Source organism: Pan paniscus, chromosome 12 (assembly GCF_029289425.2).
Source record: "Pan paniscus chromosome 12, NHGRI_mPanPan1-v2.0_pri, whole genome shotgun sequence".
NCBI lineage: Eukaryota > Metazoa > Chordata > Mammalia > Primates > Hominidae > Pan > Pan paniscus.
Genome location: NC_073261.2, coordinates 57798641 through 57817767, shown reverse-complemented (window position 1 = coordinate 57817767; position 19127 = coordinate 57798641). Strand labels below are relative to the sequence as shown.

Genomic DNA, 19127 nt, shown 5'->3' with positions numbered 1-19127 from the left:
TCTAATTTTTAATTTTTTCATAAAATTATCTGAAGTCTTGTTCACAGTTGTCATTTATGGTTAATGAATTTGAAATTGTTTATGCCTTCATTTGTTTCTTCTCTGCAGAACATAATATCGTTAATGGAGAAAATACTCTCAGTATAGATATTGAAGTACCCAGTAAGCTTAAAGAAAATTATTCTAAATGGAGGCTATTCCCAAATCTATTTTGTTTTATATTGAAATGAAACAATATGTCAACCCCAACATTTTCAGAGGTACTGTCTTTTACCTGTATTCAGAATATTTTTTCTTAAGAAATGTTTTTACATAACAGACACATCAAATATAAGTTATCTGTATAAGCTTTTGGAGTCTTTTAGCAGAGTTTCAGATGTTATAAAAATCATAGGCCTATTCGGCTCAAAATAAAGGGATGGAGGAAGATCTACCGAGCGAATGGAAAACAAAAAAAGGCAGGGGTTGCAATCCTAGTCTCTAATAAAACAGACTTTAAACCAACAAAGATCAAAAGAGACAAAGAAGGCCATTACATAATGGTAAAGGGGTCAATTCAACAAGAAGGCCTAACTATCCTAAATATATATGCACCCAATACAGGAGCACCCAGATTCATAAAGCAAGTCCTTAGAGACCTACAAAGAGACTTAGACTCCCACACAATAATAATGGGAGACTTTAACATCCCACTGTCAACATTAGACAGATCAACGAGACAGAAAGTTAACAAGGATATCTAGGAATTAAACTCAGCTCTGCACCAAGCGGACCTAATAGACATCTACAGAACTCTCCACCCCAAATCAACAGAACATACATTCTTCTCAAGACCACACCTCACTTATTCCAAAATTGACCACATAGTTGGAAGTAAAGCACTCCTCAGCAAATGTAAAAGAACAGAAATTATAACAAACTGTCTCTCTGACCACAGTGCAATCAAACTAGAACTCAGGATTAAAAAACTCACTCAAAACCGCTCAACTACATGGAAACTGAACAACCTGCTCCTGAATGACTACTGGGTACATAACGAAATGAAGGCAGAAATAAAGATGTTCTTTGAAACCAACGAGAACAAAGACACAACATGCCAGAATCTCTGGGACACATTTAAAGCAGTGCTTAGAGGGAAATTTATAGCACTAAATGTCCACAAGAGGAAGCAGGAAAGATCTAAAATTGACACCCTAACATCACAATTAAAAGAACTAGAGAAGCAAGAGCAAACACATTCAAAAGCTAGCAGAAGGCAAGAAATAACTAAGATCAGAGAAGAACTGAAGGAGATAGAGACACAAAAAAACCCTTCAAAAAATCAGTGAATCCAGGAGCTGATTTTTTGAAAAGATCAACAAAATTGATAGACCACTAGCAAGACTAATAAAGAAGAAAAGAGAGAAGAATCAAATAGACACAATAAAAAATGATAAAGGGGATATCACCACTGATCCCACAGAAATACAAACTACCATCAGGGAATACTATAAACACCTCTACGCAAATAAACTGGAAAATCTAGAAGAAATGGATAAGTTCCTTGACACACACACCCTCCCAAGACTAAACCAGGAAGAAGTTGAATCCTGAATAGACCAATAATAGGCTCTGAAATTGAGGCAATAATTAATAGCTTACCAACCAAAAAAGTCCAGGACGAGATGGATTCACAGCCAAATTCTACCAGAGGTATAAGGTGGAGCTGGTACCATTCCTTCTGAAACTATTCCAATCAATAGAAAAAGAGGGAATCCTCCCTAACTCGTTTTATGAGGCCAGCATCATCCTGATACCAAAGCCTGGCAGAGACACAACAAAAAAGAGAATTTTAGACCAATATCCCTGATGAATATCGATGGAAAAATTCTCAATAAAATACTGGCAAATCGAATCCAGTAGCACATCCAGAAGCTTATCCACCATGATCAAGTGGGCTTCAGCCCTGGGATGCAAGGCTGGTTCAACATACACAAATCAATAAACATAATCCAGCATATAAACAGAACCAAAGACAAAAACCACATGATTATCTCAATAGATGCAGAAAAGATGTTGAATTTTGACAAAATTCAACAGCCCTTCATGCTAAAAACTCTCAATAAAATAGGTATTGATGGCATGTATCTAAAAATAATAAGAGCTATTTATAACAAACCCACAGCCAATATCATACTGAATGGGCAAAAACTGGAAGCATTCCCTTTGAAAACTGACACAAGACAGGGATGCCCTCTCTCACCACTCCTATTCAACATAGTGTTGGAAGTTCTGGCCAGGGCAATCAGGCAGGAGAAAGAAATAAAGGGTATTCAATTAGGAAAAGAGGAAGTCAAATTTTCCCTGTTTGCAGATGACATGATTCTATATCTAGAAAACCCCATTGTCTCAACCCAAAATCTCCTTAAGCTGATAAGCAACTTCAGCAAAGTCTCAGGATACAAGATCAATGTGCAAGAATCACAAGCATTTTTATATACAAATAACAGACAAACAGAGAGCCAAATAATGAGTGAACTCCCATTCACAATTGCTTCAAAGAGAATAAAATACCTAGGAATCCAACTTACAAGGGATGTGAAGGACCTCTTCAAGGAGAACTACAAACCACTTCACAACAAAATAAAAGAGGACACAAACAAATGGAAGAACATTCCATGCTCATGGATAGGAAGAATCAATATCGTGAAAATGGCCATACTGCCCAAGGTAATTTGTAGATTCAATGCCATCCCCATCAAGCTACCAATGACTTTCTTCACAGAATTGGAAAAAACAACTTTAAAGTTCATATGGAACCAACAAAGAGCCTGCATTGCCAAGTCAATCCTAAGCCAAAAGAACAAAGCTGGAGGCATCACACTACCCGACTTCAAACTATACTACAAGGCTACAGTAACCAAAACAGCATGGTACTCTTACCAAAACACAGATATAGACCAATGGAACAGAACAGAGCCCTCAGAAATAATACCACACATCTACAACTATCTGATCTTTGACAAACCTGACAAAAACAAGAAATGGGGAAAGGATTCCCTGTTTAACAAATGGTGCTGGGAAAAACTGGATCCCTTCCTTACACCTTATACAAAAATAAATTCAAGATGGATTAAAGACTTAAATGTTAGACCTAAAACCATAAAAACCCTAGAAGAAGACCTAGGCAATACCATTCAGGACATAGGCATGGGCAAGAACTTCATGACTAAAACACCAAAAGCAATGGCAATGAAAGCCAAAATTGACAAATAGGATCTAATTAAACTAAAGGGCTTCTGCACAGCAAAAGAAACAACCATCAGAGTGAACAGGCAACCTACAGAATGGGAGAAAATTTTTGCAATCTACTCATCTGACAAAGGGCTAATATCCAGAATCTACAAAGAACTCAAAGAAATTTACACGAAAAAGCAACCCCATCAAAAAGTGGGCAAAGGATATGAACAGACACTTCTCAAAAGAAGACATTTATGCAGCCAACAGACACATGAAAAAATGCTCATCATCACTGGCCATCAGAGAAATGCAAATCAACACCACAATGAGATATCATCTCACACCAGTTAGAATGGTGATCATTAAAAAGTCAGGAAACAACAGATGCTGGAGAGGATGTGGAGAAACAGGAACACTTTTACACTGTTGGTGGGACTATAAACTAGTTCAACCGTTGTGGAAGACAGTGTGGCGATTCCTCAGGGATCTAGAACTAGAAATACCATTTGACCCAGCCATCCCATTACTAGGTATATACCCAAAGGAATATAACTCATGCTGCTATAAACACACATGCACATGTATGTTTATTGCAGCACTACTCACAATAGCAAAGACTTGGAACTAACCCAAATGTCCAACAATGATAGACTGGATTAAGAAAATGTGGCACATATACACCATGGAATAGTATGCAGACATAAAAAGGCATGAGTTCATGTCCTTTGTAGGGACATGGATGAAGCTGGAAACCATCATTCTCAGCAAACTATCGCAAGGACAAAAAACCAAACACCACATGTTCTCACTCATAGGTGGGAATTGAACAGTGAGAATACTTGGATGCAGGAAGGGGAACATCACACACTGGGACCTGTTGTAGGGTTGGGGGAGTGGGGAGGGATAGCATTAGGAGATATACCTAATGTAAATGACGAGTTAATGGGTGCAGCACACCAACATAGCACATGTATACATATGTAACAAACCTGCACATTGTGCACATGTACCCTAGAACTTAAAGTATAATTAAAAAAAAAAATATATATATATATATATAAATCATAGGCCCATTCAATTTCATTTCATTCCAGCACAGGGTATACAATTATCTAATTATAAGTAGGAGCTCCATCAGAAAATTCTTTTCTCAGGAACCAAAAAGCCATAAGACATACAGAAAACAATTAACAAAATAGCAGTAGTAAATTCTTCCCTGTCCATAATTATATTAAATGTAAGTGGTTAAACTCTCCAACCAAAATACATAGGTTGGCTGAATGAATAACAAACCATGATTCTACTATATGCTCTCTCACTTTAGAGACAAAAAAGACTCACTTTAGATTTAAGGACATGCATAGGTTGAAATTAAACACACGGAAAAAATATTCCTTGCAAATTGTAACCAAAAGTGATGGAATAGCATACTACTACTATCACACAGAATAGACTTTACGTCAAAGACTGTTACAAGAGAGAAAAAGAACATTGTTAATGATAAAAAGATCAATTTACCAAGAGGATATAACAATTATATATGCACCAACATCAGAGCTCCTAAGTATACAAAATAAACACTGAAAGAATTGAAAGGAGAAATAGATCTACAATAATAGGAAACTTCAATACCTCAATTTCAGTAATGGAGAGAACAGCTTATAAAAGATCAATAAGCAAACTAAAGGACATGAACAACACTATAGACCTATTGGTACTGACAGACATATATAGACCATCAACCCACAGGAATAAGATACACATTTTTCTCAGGTGCGCATTCTCCACAACAGACCATGTTAGTCCACAAAATAAGTCTTAACAAATTTAAGAAAATTTAAATCATACAAAGTATCTTTTCCAATTACAATGGAATGAAATTAGAAATGAATAGCGAAGGACAAAACTTCAGCTTAACTAAGAAAAAACGAGAGAAGACCCAACTAAAATAAAAAATAAAACAGGAGCCATTACAGCCAATTTTACAACAATAAGGATTATAAGATAATACTGTAAACACTTGTACATTAACAAATTTGGTAACCTAGAAGAAATGAATAATTTCCTAGAAGCACACAGCCTACCAAGACTGAATCATGAAGAAACAGAAATTGTGAACCGATTCATAACTAGTAAAGGGGATTGAGTCAGTAATAAAAAACCTGCCAACAAAGAAAATCCCAGGACCAGATGACTTCACTGGTGAATTCTACCAAACATTTAAAGAAGAATTGACACCAGTCCTCCTCAATCTCTTCCAATATATCGAAGAGGAGGGGCCACTTCCAGACTCGTTTTGATACCAAAGCCAGACAAAGACACTACAAGAAAAGAAAATTACAGCCTAAGATCCCTGATGAAGACTGATGCAGAAAAAGCATTTGACAAAATTCAATACCCTTTAATGAACAAAACACTCAACAAAATAGGAACAGAAGAAAACTACCTCAACATATAAAGGTCATAAATGAAAACCACACAGCTAACATACTCAGTGGTGAAAGACCAAAAGCTTTTCCTCTAAGAACAGGAACAAAATAAAAATACTTGTTTTTAGTACTTCTGTAACATAGTACTGGAAGTCCTAGCTGGAGTAATCAGGCAAGTTTTTTAAAAAGCATCAAAATTGGAAAGGAAGAAGAAGTAAAATTATCTCTGTTTACTGTCAACATGATCTTACATGTAGAAAACCCTAAAGATGCCACAAAAACTATTAGAACTAATAAGTTCAGCAAAGTTGTGGGATGTAAAATCAACACACAAAAATCAGTTGTATTTCTGTACACTAACAATACACAATCTGAAAACAAAATTAAGAAAACAATTCCATTTACAATAGCATCAAAAAGAATAAAATATTTAAGAATAAAGTTAAAGAAGTAAAAGACTTACACACTGAAAACTATAAACATTGCTGAGAAAAATTAAAGAGGACAAAAATAAATGGGAAGATATTCTGTGTTCATAGATTAGAAGACTTAATATCACCAAGATGCCAACACTTCCAAAGGGATCTACAAATTTAATGCAATCCTTGTCAAAATATCAATGATATTTTTTGCAGAAATAGAAAAATCCATCCTAAAAGTCATATATTTCAATTCTCAGAGCATCTCAGATAGCCAAAACAATATTGAAAAAGATCGAGGCTGGAGGTTTCACACTTTCTGATTTCAAAACTTATTACAAAGCTACGGTAATCCAAACAGTGTGGTACTGGCATAACACAGACATACAGACCAATGTAATAGACTAGAGAGCTCAGAAATAAATTATCATATATATGGTCATATAATTTTTAACAACAGTGTCAAGACAGTTCAGTGGAGAAAGAATAGTTTTTTCAACAAATAGTGCTGGAAAAATGCAAAATAATGAGGTTGGATGCCTACTTCATACCATATTCAAAAATTCACTTAAAAGGATTTAAAGAACCTAAACACAAAACCTGCAACTATAAAACCCTTAGCAGAAAACATAAGGACAAAACTTCATGCCATTAGATTTGGGAATAATTTCTTGAATATGACACCAAAGCACAAGCCACAAAAGTGAAAATAGACAAATTGGACTGCATCAAAATAAAAAACTTCTGTGCACGAAAGGATGTAATCAACAACACAAAAGCAACCTATAGAATGGTAGAAAATATTTGCAAATATTATGTCTGATAAGGGTTTAATATTGAGAATATATAAAGAATGCCTACAACTCAACAACAAAAGTACAAATAACCATTCAAAAGTGGGCAACCGACTTGAATAAACATTTTACTAAAGAAGATATACAAATGATCAACAAGCATATGAAAAGATGCTCAGAATCACTACTCATTAGGTAAATGCAAATCAAAACCTCATATCTACTAGGATGGCTACTATCAAAACCAAATAAAACAAAATAATAAGCATTGATGAGGATGTGGAAAAATTGGAACTCCTGTGCACTGCTGATAGGAAAGTAAAATGGTGCAGCCGCTGTGGAAAACACTATGTTATAAAAAAAAAAAAGTTTCTCAAAAAATTAAAGATGGAATTATTGTATGATTCAACAATACCACTTCTGGGCATATTTCCAAAAGTATTGAAAGCAGGATCTCAAAGAGATATTTGTACACTCATGTTTATAGTGTCACTATTCATTATAGTCAAGAAGTGGAAGCAGCTCATGTTCACTGACAGATGATTGGATAAACAACGTGTCATATACATTCGATGGAATATTATTCAGCCTCAAAACAAAAGGAATTCTGACACATGCTGCAGCATAAATAACCCTTGAAGACATCATGCTGTGTAAAATAAGCCAGTTACAAAGCGATTGCATGATTCTACTTATATGAGGTAGCTTGGGTAGTCAAATTAAAAAAGAATAGTGATTTCAGAGGCTGAGGCGAGTGGGAAAATGGGGAGTTGTTTAATGAATATGGAATTTCAATTTTGCAAGATGAAAAAGATCTGGAGATTAGATGCAAAACAATTTGAAAATACTTAACTGAGGCTGTACACTTAAACATTGTTAAGATGGCAAATTTTATTTTATGTGTTTTTTCCACAGTTAAAAAAATAAAAAGGCTCTTCTCACAGGTAGAGATATTCCAAAGCATTATCAGAGTTAAAGCTCTCATTTAATTTTTCCATTTCTCCAGATTTGAAAGAAATAAATGTCAACATTTCTGTTTAGGAGCTTTGTTTTCAATAATTGTAATTTTCTAAACATTTCAAAAAAATTTTTTGATGATAATTTATTCAATAAGTCCTTTATTGGTGGGTATGTCAGATGCTTCTAGTCTTTATTAAAAATAATTCCACAAATGTAACCTCATACATGTATTATTTCATAATTATGGAAGAATACCTTCAGGGTAAATTTCTAGATGTGGGATTGCTAGGTCAAGGGGAAAATATAGTTTCACTCTGTATTGCCAAATTGCCCTCCTTGGGACTTGTACCATGTTGCAAAAAGTTTCAAAATTTAAGTTGTTTTGGTGTTATAGTCATTGAATAATTAGACTTTAAATTGTTTATGCTCAAAATGCAATCAAAATTTAGAGGAAGTATTAAAAATTCTAATACATTTCTGAGACAAGTTGATTTATGAAGTAGTTTTTCAAAGGCACAAACATTTCTAGAATCTGATTAATAACAGAAAACAAAGAGAAAAAGTACTGGATGCCAACCTAAAGAGTTTCTTTTTAACTGAATGCCTGATGCCAACCTAAAGAGTTTTTTTAACTGAATGATATTATCAATGTAAAGATGTTGTATTTATGTTATTCTGTGTATATATGTAATATTCATAAATGGTGCCAACTGTGGCTTCCATTTGTTTTTTAGAATATTGCAAATTTGATTATAATTATGAATTTGTGTGCAGAAACCTAATTTTGTATGTTTCTGCTCCATAAGTTTCTTAACTTAATAAGAATATTGCTTTTACCATAATACTATGCTTCATTAAAATTTAGATGGACACACACAATAAGTACTTCTATTTTCAGTGTTGAACTTATTACTTGGATTTATAATAGCATTTACAATAATTTCAAATGTTTTCCTTTGCTAGAATAAACTTCCAAAAACTTTACTATAATTCTGAATGTTGAAAAAGAAAAGATTAAACCTTTGTTGGAATCAGCTCAACTGTATTTCATTTGGACTTATTTGAGGACACCAATATAAAATGTTTATATATAATTTTTCTTTTATAAATGGAGCCAATACATTAATAGCTATTGCTTTATTTTTTGCACACACCAAAAAACTTTCAATTAAAACAGAGTTTAATTAACTTAAAAGAATGGTTGATCTAAATGAAAAGTCATACATCAGGGAGTAATAAGTAAATGCATCTTCTACCATTGGAAGTGGCAAATTGGACACAGTCTTCTTAAAATAACTTCTGTCTCCTGTAGTCGATTCTGATGCTTTTCCAGCAGATTTGTATCTTCTTGTTTTCATGTGGTCAGTGATGTCACTGTGGCCCCCATTTCAATTATCATCAACTTCCCTAACTTACTTGGAACATTTTGCAGGCCACAGCATGGGCCATGTCACAACTGGCTGGTTTATTAAGTAGTCACCATAAACACTAACACTCAATACTTCTACCCTCACCGGAAGACCTGAGGCATTTGATAAACCTCAAGTCTAGTTATCTCTTACAGCTTAACCTATTTACATTGCCTTCTAGGCAGACATGTAGGTTTGAAACTCCTGGTTATAAAATGTTTTATGGCATCCAGACTTGTTAAGGTGAATATTTGTTTCTAGTCTTTTGGGTTTCTCTAGGTGATTTCAAATACCTCTAATATGCATCCACTTACTTTCTCAAGTACCTGAAATGAAAGCAAAGTGATGTTCCCCTTCCTGCTGTGGAAGTTAAAAGTACTAAATGACAGCATAGAATTTGGACCTACATTTGTGTAGCATTGATAAGACCAAACACCAGGTCCTGGGGGCGAAGAAAAAGACAGTTTGAGAGAGAACGTGGGAAACGGGGCCATCACGAGTGTGGAGGCTGCGAAGGCCCTGAGCTCTGGAAGCTCATGCTATTTATTGGTGCTCAAGCAAAGAAACAAGTGGTGAGGATGTGGGGATTGAAAGGAAATGGTGTATCAAGTGAATGAGAAATATATGGCTGCTTGAGATAATGGGAGTGCTAGAAGCAAGGAGCCAGAAAGTCTAGCAGACATGCAAGCCCTGCCTCAGTTTCTCTCCCAGCAATCTTTTCTCGCAATGTGCCCCCTTCTCTTTTTTATAAAATCGCCACAGCTATCATTATTACTAGCATAAGGTGGCCTTTTTAAAAAAAATTGAGCAAGGCAATTGCAGGATGTGTAGCCCTTAATTGCTGGTTGGTGATCCAGCTTCATTTTTCTTAGCCCTTATTCAAAATGGAGTCACTCTGGTTTGAATGCTTCCCACATGTCTCCCCTTTCCCTTTTACAACCTAGGGGTTGCAGAAGGATGAAAGTCTGTCTTCTGTAACTTCTTCATGCTGAATAGGGGCGATGATACTCCTGCCTACCTATTAGGGTCTGTTGTATTCAGGGTAGAGAGGAGTTCAGTCAGAAAGCATTGGTCCGTTAAGCATCTACAGGTAAAACCCTGGTGCTCCAGCAGTTTCTCAGCATGGCTTGTACTGGGGGAACCTGGTCCATGGTTGGGATCCATGGGTCCTTCCAGTCTCCTGTTCCATGGTTGTACACATCTTGAGGGTACCTACATGGTTTGCTCATCTCCTGCAAAAACACCCTCACCCCCACGTTAGTAAATCTACTGAAACAGAAGCAAAAACTTTTGTGGCTGTAGCTGGGAGGCATGCCATTGCTGAAGCATTTGTAACTCGGCTTCTGCCTCTTTGGTTAATTACCACAGGGTAAAACTTACCGTTGATAATGAGAAGCAGGCCCCTTCTAACAGAAGGCACAGAGAAAGCAAACTGAAGCTTATTCTTAAAGATTAACTTAAGAATACATTTGTCAAATTTAATAAGGAATTCTATTCGAATTTTTAATGGGAATGAATTAAATGTACAATTTAATGTGGGAAGTGCTAATATATTTACAAAATTTAATCTCAACCAGGTGTCCTGACTCCTTCCATCTACTCAGTTCTTTTTTCATGTCCATTTTCATTATAGTGTTCTTGTCTTGCACATTTCTTGTTACTCTTATTTTTAAGTACTTTATAATTATTTTTACCTTTGTGAATGAAACATTTTCTGATTAGTTATTGCTATTGCTATGAATAAGGAAACAACTTAATTTTCCTATGCTGATCTTTTATTGGGCCATTAAATAAGCTGCCTTAATAGTTTTAATATGCATTTCAATATATTCTTAGAGACTTTCTTTTTTTATAATTTCAGCTTTTATTTTAGATTCGGGGGTATGTGGGTGGATTTGTCAATTGGTATGTTGTGTGATGCTGAGGTCTGAGGTGTGAATGATCCTGTCACTCATGTACTGAGCTGGGTATAATATGTAGTTTTTCAACCTTTGCTCCCTTCCCTCCCTCTACTAGTAGTCCATAGTGTCTGTTGTTTTGTCCATGTGGATCCAATGTTTAGGTACCACTTATAAATGAGAACATGTGGTATTTGTTTTTTTGTTTCTGTGTTAATTCGCTTAGGATATGGCCTCCAGCTATATCCATGCTCCTGTAAAAGATATTATGTCATTCTTTTTATTGTTGTATATATTTCATGGTGTATAGAAATAAATATGTACCACATTTTCTTTATCGAATCCACTGTTTATGGGCAACAAGGCTGATTCCATGTCTTTGCTATTGTGAATAGTGCTGCAATGAACACACAAGTGTATGTGTATTTTTGGTATAATGATTTATTTTCCTTTGTGTATATACCCAGTAATGGGACTGCTGGGTTGAATGGTAGTTCTGTTTTAAGTTCTTCAAGAAATCTTCAAACTGCTTTCCACAGCTACTGAACTAATTTACATTCCCACCAACAGTATATAAATGTTCCTTTTCTCCACAGCCTCACCAGCATCTGTTGTTTTTTGACTTTTTAATAATAGGCCTTCTGACTGGTGTGAGATGGTATCTTGTTGTTGTTTCAATTTGCATTTGTCAGATGATTAGTAATGATGAGCATTTAATAATATATTTATTGGCCACTTGTATTGAGAAGTGATTATTCATGTCTTTCGCACATTTTTAAATGGGGTTGTTTTATTTGTTTTTTGCTTGTTGAATTGTTAAATTTCCTTATAGATTCTGGATATTCCACCTTTGTCAGATGATAGTTTGCAAATATTTTCTCCCATTATGTAGGTTGTCTATTTGCTCTGTTGATAGTTTCTTTTGCTTTACAGAAACTGTTTAGTTTAACTGTCAATTTTTTGTTTTGTTGCAGCTGCTTTTGAGGACTTAGTCATAAATTCCTTTCCAAGGCCCATGTTCAGAATGGTATTTCATAGGTTTTCTTCTAGAATTTTTATAGTTCGAGGTCTTATGCTTAAATCATTAATCCATCTTCAGTTTATTTTTGTATATGGTGAAAGGTAAATGTCCAGTTTCATTCTTCTGCATATGGCTAGCTTGGTATCCCAGCACTATTTGTTGAATGGAAAGTCATTTTCCCATTGTTTATTTTTGTCAGCTTTGTCAAAGATTAGATGGCTGTAGGTAAGTAGCTTTATGACTGGGTTCTCTATTCCAAATTTGAGATCGTTCTAACTTCTTGATGTAAGCATTTAGCACTATAAACTTCTCTCTTAACACTGTTTTTGTTTTCGTTGCATTCCAGATATTTTGGTAGTTTATATGGCTATTTTGTACCAGCACCATGCTGTTTTGGTTTCTGTAGCCTTATATACTTTGAAGTTGGGTAATGTGATGCTTTCAGCTTTGTTCTTTTTGTTTAGGATTATCTTGGCTATTGAGGATCTTTTTTGGTTCCATATGAATTTTAGACAGTTTTTTCTAATTCTGTGAAAAATAACATTGGCAGTTTGATAGGAATAGCATTGACTCTGTAGATTGCTTTGTGCAGTTGGACCATTTTAATGATATTCTTTCAATCCATGAGCATGGATTGTCTTTCCATTTGGTAGTGTCATCTGTGATTTCTTTCAGCAGTGTTTTGGATTTCTCCTTGTAGATATATTTTATCTCCTTGGTTTTTGTATTTCTAAGTATTTTATTTTTGGGTGGCTATTGTAAATGAGATTGTATTCTTTATTTGGCTCTCAGCTTGAACATTATTGGTGTCTAGAAATGCTAATGCCTGTTGAAATTGATTTCATAGCCTGAAACTTTACTGAGGTCATTTATCGGTTATAGGAGCCTTTTGGTGGAATCTTTAGAGTTTTCTAGGTATAGAATCGTATCATCAGCAAAGAGACATATTTTGACTTCTTTTTCTATTTGGATGCTTTTTATTTCTTTCTCTTGTCTTATTGCTCTGGCTAGGACTTCTATTACTATGTTGAATAGGAGTGGTGAGAGAGGGGAGCCTTGTCTTCTTCCTGTTCTTAAGGGGAATACATTCAGCTTTTGCCCATCCAGTATGATGTTGGCAGTGGGTTTATCATAGATGGCTCTAATTATTTTGAGATAAGTTCCTTTGATGCCTAGTCTGTTGAGCATTCTTATTATGAAGGGAAGTTGGATTTTATCAAAAACTTTTCCCTGCATCTACTGAGATAATCATATGGTTTTTGTTTTTAATTTTCTTTTTTTCTTTTTTTTTTTTGAGACAGAGTCTCGCTCTGTCACCCAGACTGGAGTGCAGTGGTGCAATCTCAGCTCACTGCAAGCTCCACCTCCTGGGTTCACGCCATTCTCCTGCCTCAGCCTCCCGAGTAGCTGGGACTACAGGCACCCGCCACCATGCCCAGCTAATGTTTTTGTATTTTTAGTAGAGACAGGGTTTCACTGGAGTGGTGAATCCCAGGCATATGTATAATGAAAACATTCCTCAGGTGATTCTGATGCAAAACTCATTAAAAATCACATTTCTAGAGGTAACAAAATAAACCCTCAGGAACACTCTTGGTCCTGTAGGGAAGTCAAAGATGGCTTCCATCCACCCTTCTTGGTTCTTTGGCTGAGCTGTGAATTAAATTGACATAACACAGATTCACAGGAAAAAAGGTATACAAATTCATTATGTGCAGAGGCGGGGGCACAGTGGGGCAGAGGCATCACATGAAAGAAAAAAGAATACCCAAAACTCAGTGGGATCTGGAAGCTTATATACCCTCTTCAGTGGGGTGAGGGGATGTAGGCAACTTAGAGTGGAGTAAATGAGTTTTGAGGAAGGTGAATGGGCCATCAGAAGTGTAGTTGAAGTCTGTGACCAAGTTTGTCTATGCATGGTTTGCCAACCCCAGTCTCCTCTGCTGTGATATGAGCCAGTCTTCCCTGGTTGATGACAACTGAGTTCCTTCTGGAGGATCTCTCTGTAGGCCGATAAGGAAAGCAGATAGAGGGAGCTTAGAGACAGCCCCTCCCTGCATTTGCTGTTCTCCAAGTACCCTCAGTTTGAAGTAATCAGCATATGAAAGTGGCATATTTTGAGATGGCATTTCCTGCTCTCAGGTAATAAAAGTTGTTTTTGAGCATCCCTCTTCCTGATATAGGTGCTTTATTAATGTAGATTTCCTTTAGAGATGTAAATTTATTTTGCAATAGAACAGCTTTTCAAGGACTCCTATGACTGCAGTTTCTCAGAATAACCAGTTTGAAATATGTCAAAGAAGTATATTTTCAGGTGGCATATTCTGGTCTCCTATAGTCATATTTTGTGGTGTTGTGTCTTAAGTCCCAGCAGTTCCCCATAACAAAGCTGAGAATTGGGATGCCACATTCAGTCCTGTTTTTAATCCTGTTCTTCACATTCCTGCTTCATTTACCTCACCAAAATGGAAAGGGTATAAGTTTCAAATTCTAGAACCATGAGTTCAGATTCTGGCTCTGCTGTTTACTACCTTTGTGACTGTGGGGCATTACTCTCTCTCTTTAGTATACACTGGAGCTAATGAGAGAATTGTGTTAATCCATTTTGCCTTGCTATAGAGGAATGCCTGAGACTGGGTAATTAATAAAGAAAAGTAGTTTATTTGGCTCATGGTTCTGTGGGCTGTGCAAGCATGGCACCAGCATCTGCTCAGCTTCTGGTGAGGCCTCAGGAAGCTTTCACTCATTGCAGAGAGTGGAGGGGGAGCAAAGGTGTCACGTGGTGAGAGAGAGGGGGGCGGGAAATGCCAGCCTCCCTTAAAATACCATTCCTGCTTGAACTAATAGAATGAGAACTCACCATTAGTGCAGGGAGGGCACCAAGCCATTCATGAGGGATCTGCCCTCATGACCCAAACACCTCCCACTAGGCCCCACCTCCAACACTGGGGATCACATTTCAACATGAGATTTGGAAGGGATAAGCATCCAAACTGTATCAAGGATCTACCTCTTAAAGTTGTGGTGAGTATGAAATGAATGATGTACATACAGTGCCAGCACATGGCAGGTGCTCAGTAACATTTGCTCCCTTCCTTGGCAGGGAATGGTGTCTGGACCCAGAGAATAACTGAATCTTCAAGGAAGGAAGAGAAATCTTTAGAAGAACATGGATTTTCCCCACTGGTAGTTAGTTGTCTCTTCCATATCCAGAAATAACTTGAACACGTCAGACGGGGCCACTCTGCATAGGTAAATTTTGACTATCTATTGTCTGGCTCAGTGAAAAACATTTAATGTTAACTGTTTTTAAAATCTGAAAAGCATATGGGGCAGAGGGTGTAACAATGACTGATTAAGATTATGTTAATAGAAACAGATCCCAATGAAGTCCCCAAGAGAGGGTTCTTGGATCTCACACAAGAAAGAATTTGAGGCGAATCCATACAGTAAAGTGAAAGCAAGTTTATTAAGAAGGTAGAGGAATAAAAGAATGGTGGCTGGGCGCAGTGGCTCATGCCTGAAATCCCAGCACTTTGGGAGACCAAGGTGGGCAGATCTCCTGAGGCCAGGAGTTCAGGACCAGCCTGGCCAACATGGTGAAACTCTGTCTCCACTAAAAATACAAAAAATTAGTTTTGGTGGGTGCCTATAATCCTCTCTACTTGGGAGGCTGAGGCACAAGAATCTCTTGAACCCGGGAGGTGGAGGCTGCAGTGAGCTGAGATCGTGCCACTGCACTCCAGCCTGGGCAAAAGAGTGAGACTTCATTTCCCCTCCCCCCCACCAAAAAAAAAAGAGCTCGAGCTAGACTGTCTAAGATGCAGTCATCTAAGTGGCATTACCAGGGCTTCTAAGTGAAGGCAGATACTTCTTCATTATATGCTTAAAAATGGTGGTTTCTTGAGTTTTCTGGGAAAGGGGTGGGAAATTTCCAGAACTGAGGGTTCCTCCCTTTTTTAGACCATGTAGGGTAACTTCCTGATATTGCCATGGCGTTTGTAAATTGTCATGGTGCTGGTAGAAGTGCCTTTTAGCATGCTAACGCATTATAATTAGTGTATAATAAGCCATGAGGATGACCAGAGATCACTCTCATCGTCATCTTAGTTCTAGTGGGTTTTGGCTGGCTTCTTTTCTGCAACCTGTTTTATTGGCAAGGTCTTTATGACCTGTATCTTGTGCCGACCTCCTATTTCATCCTGTGACTTAGAATGCCTAACCTCCTGGAAATACAGCCCAGTAGGTCTCAGCTTTCTTTTACCCAGCCTCTATACAAGATGGAGTCACTCTGGTTTAAATGCCTCTGACAATTACATAGGGTTGTGTTTTTAATCCACTAGCTACTCTTGCTGGAGCTTTTTCTGCTGATTACTCAAATTGCTGACCTTTGAGCTGGATCTCACTCCTTTCCTTAAAGGTTCCACAGGGCAGGACTTTGTGTCCCATAAAAATACTAGGCAGCCTGGTCATGCTCTGTAACCAAAACGCCTACCCCAGGCTCTGGACAGGATTTGGCATGTGTGATAGAACCTAAATGTTCATTTTCTGAGAAGACCACAGGAAAGGAAATAACAAATGGTTCAACATGTTAATTTTGTTTTTTTCTTTTATTTATTTATTTTTGATTGTTTTCTTTTTATTTATTTATTTATTATTATTATACTTTAAATTTTAGGGTACATGTGCACAATGTGCAGGTTAGTTACATATGTATACATGTGCCATGCTGGTGCACTGCACCCACCAACTCGTCATCTAGCATTAGGTAAATCTCCCAATGCTATCCCTCCCCCCTCCCCCCACCCCAAAACAGACCCCAGAGTGTGATGTTCCCCTTCCTGTGTCCATGTGTTCCCATTGTTCAATTCCCACCTATAAGTGAGAATATGCAGTGTTTGGTTTTTTGTTCTTGCGATAGTTTACTGAGAATGATGATTTCCAATTTCATCCATGTCCCTACAAAGGACATGAACTCATCCTTTTTTATGGCTGCATAGTATTCCATGGTGTATATGTGCCACATTTTCTTAATCCAGTCTATCATTGTTGGACATTTGGGTTGGTTCCAAGTCTTTGCTATTGTGAATAATGCCGCAATAAACATACATGTGCATGTGTCTTTATAGCAGCATGATTTATAGTCCTTTGAGTATATACTCAGTAATGGGATGGCTGGGTCAAATGGTATTTCTAGTTCTAGATCCCTGAGGAATCGCCACACTGACTTGCACAATGGTTGAACTAGTTTACAGTCTCACCAACAGTGTAAAAGTGTTCCTATTTCTCCACATCCTCTCCAGCACCTGTTGTTTCCTGACTTTTTAATGATTGCCATTCTAACTGGTGTGAGATGGTATCTCATTGTGGTTTTGATTTGCATTTCTCTGATGGCCAGTGATGGTGAGCATTTTTTCATGTGTTTTTTGGCTGCATAAATGTCTTCTTTTAAGAAGTGTCTGTTCATGTCCTTCGCTCACTTTTTGATGGGGTTGTTTGTTTTTTTCTTGTAAATTTGTTTGAGTTCATTGTAGATTCTGGATATTAGCCCTTTGTCAGATGAGTAGGTTGTGAAAATTTTCTCCCATTTTGTAGGTTGCCTGTTCACTCTGATGGTAGTTTGTTTTACTGTGCAGAAGCTCTTTAGTTTAATTAGATCCCATTTGTCAATTTTGGCTTTTGTTGCCATTGCTTTTGGTGTTTTAGACATGAAGTCCTTGCCCATGCCTATGTCCTGAATGGTAATGCCTAGGTTTTCTTCTAGAGTTTTTATGGTTTTAGGTCTAACGTTTAAGTCTTTAATCCATCTTGAATTGATTTTTGTATAAGGTGTAAGGAAGGGATCCAGTTTCAGCTTTCTACATATGGCTAGCCAGTTTTCCCAGCACCATTTATTAAATAGGGAATCCTTTCCCCATTGCTTGTTTTTCTCAGGTTTGTCAAAGATCAGATAGTTGTAGATATGCAGTGTTATTTCTGAGGGCTCTGTTCTGTTCCATTGATGTATATCTCTGTTTTGGTACCAGTACCATGCTGTTTTGGTTACTGTAGCCTTGTAGTATAGTTTGAAGTCAGGTAGTGTGATGCCTCCAGCTTTATTCTTTTGGGTTAGGATTGACTTGGCGATGCAGGCTCTTTTTTGGTTCCATATGAACTTTGAAGTAGTTTTTTCCAATTCTGTGAAGAAAGTCATTGGTAGCTTGATGGGGATGGCATTGAATCTGTAAATTACCTTGGGCAGTATGGCCATTTTCATGATATTGATTCTTCCTACCCATGAGCATGGAATGTTCTTCCATTTGTTTGTATCCTCTTTTATTTCTTTGAGCAGTGGTTTGTAGTTCTCCTTGAAGAGGTCCTTCACATCCCTTGTAAGTTGGATTCCTAGGTATTTTATTATCTTTGAAGCAGTTGTGAATGGGAGTTCACTCATGATTTGGCTCTCTGTTTGTTTGTTGTTGGTGTATAATAATGCTTGTGATTTTTGTACATTGATTTTGTATCCTGAGACTTTGCTGAAGTTGCTTATCAGCTTAAGGAGATTTTGGGCTGAGACAATGGGGTTTTCTAGATATACAGTCATGTCGTCTGCAAACAGGGACAATTTGACTTCCTCTTTTCCTAATTGAATACCCTTTATTTCCTTCTCCTGCCTAATTGCCCTGGCCAGAACTTCCAACACTATGTTGAATAGGAGTGGTGAGAGAGGGCATCTCTGTCTTGTGCCAGTTTTCAAAGGGAATGCTTCCAGTTTTTGCCCATTCAGTATGATATTGGCTGTGGGTTTGTCATAGATAGCTCTTACTATTTTGAGATATGTCCCATCAATACCTAATTTATTGACAGTTTTTAGCATGAAGCGTTGTTGAATTTTGTCAAAGGCCTTTTCTGCATCTATTGAGATAATCATGTGGTTTTTGTCTGTGATTCTGTTTATATGCTGGATTACATTTATTGATTTGCGTATATTGAACCAGC

General features: G+C 37.0%; 1 protein-coding gene across 5 annotated transcripts in view; it reads left to right on the top strand.

Annotated features, from left to right (window-relative positions):
• PROKR1 (prokineticin receptor 1) overlaps positions 1 to 19127 on the top strand; it is a 79815-nt gene that overhangs the window by 18344 nt on the left and 42344 nt on the right. For all 5 annotated transcript variants that reach the window (XM_063594901.1, XM_055107884.2, XM_055107881.2 and 2 more), the window contains one exon: positions 15253 to 15401. The gene's annotated coding sequence lies outside the window, so the exon portion shown is untranslated. The remainder of the gene's footprint in view (positions 1 to 15252; positions 15402 to 19127) is intronic.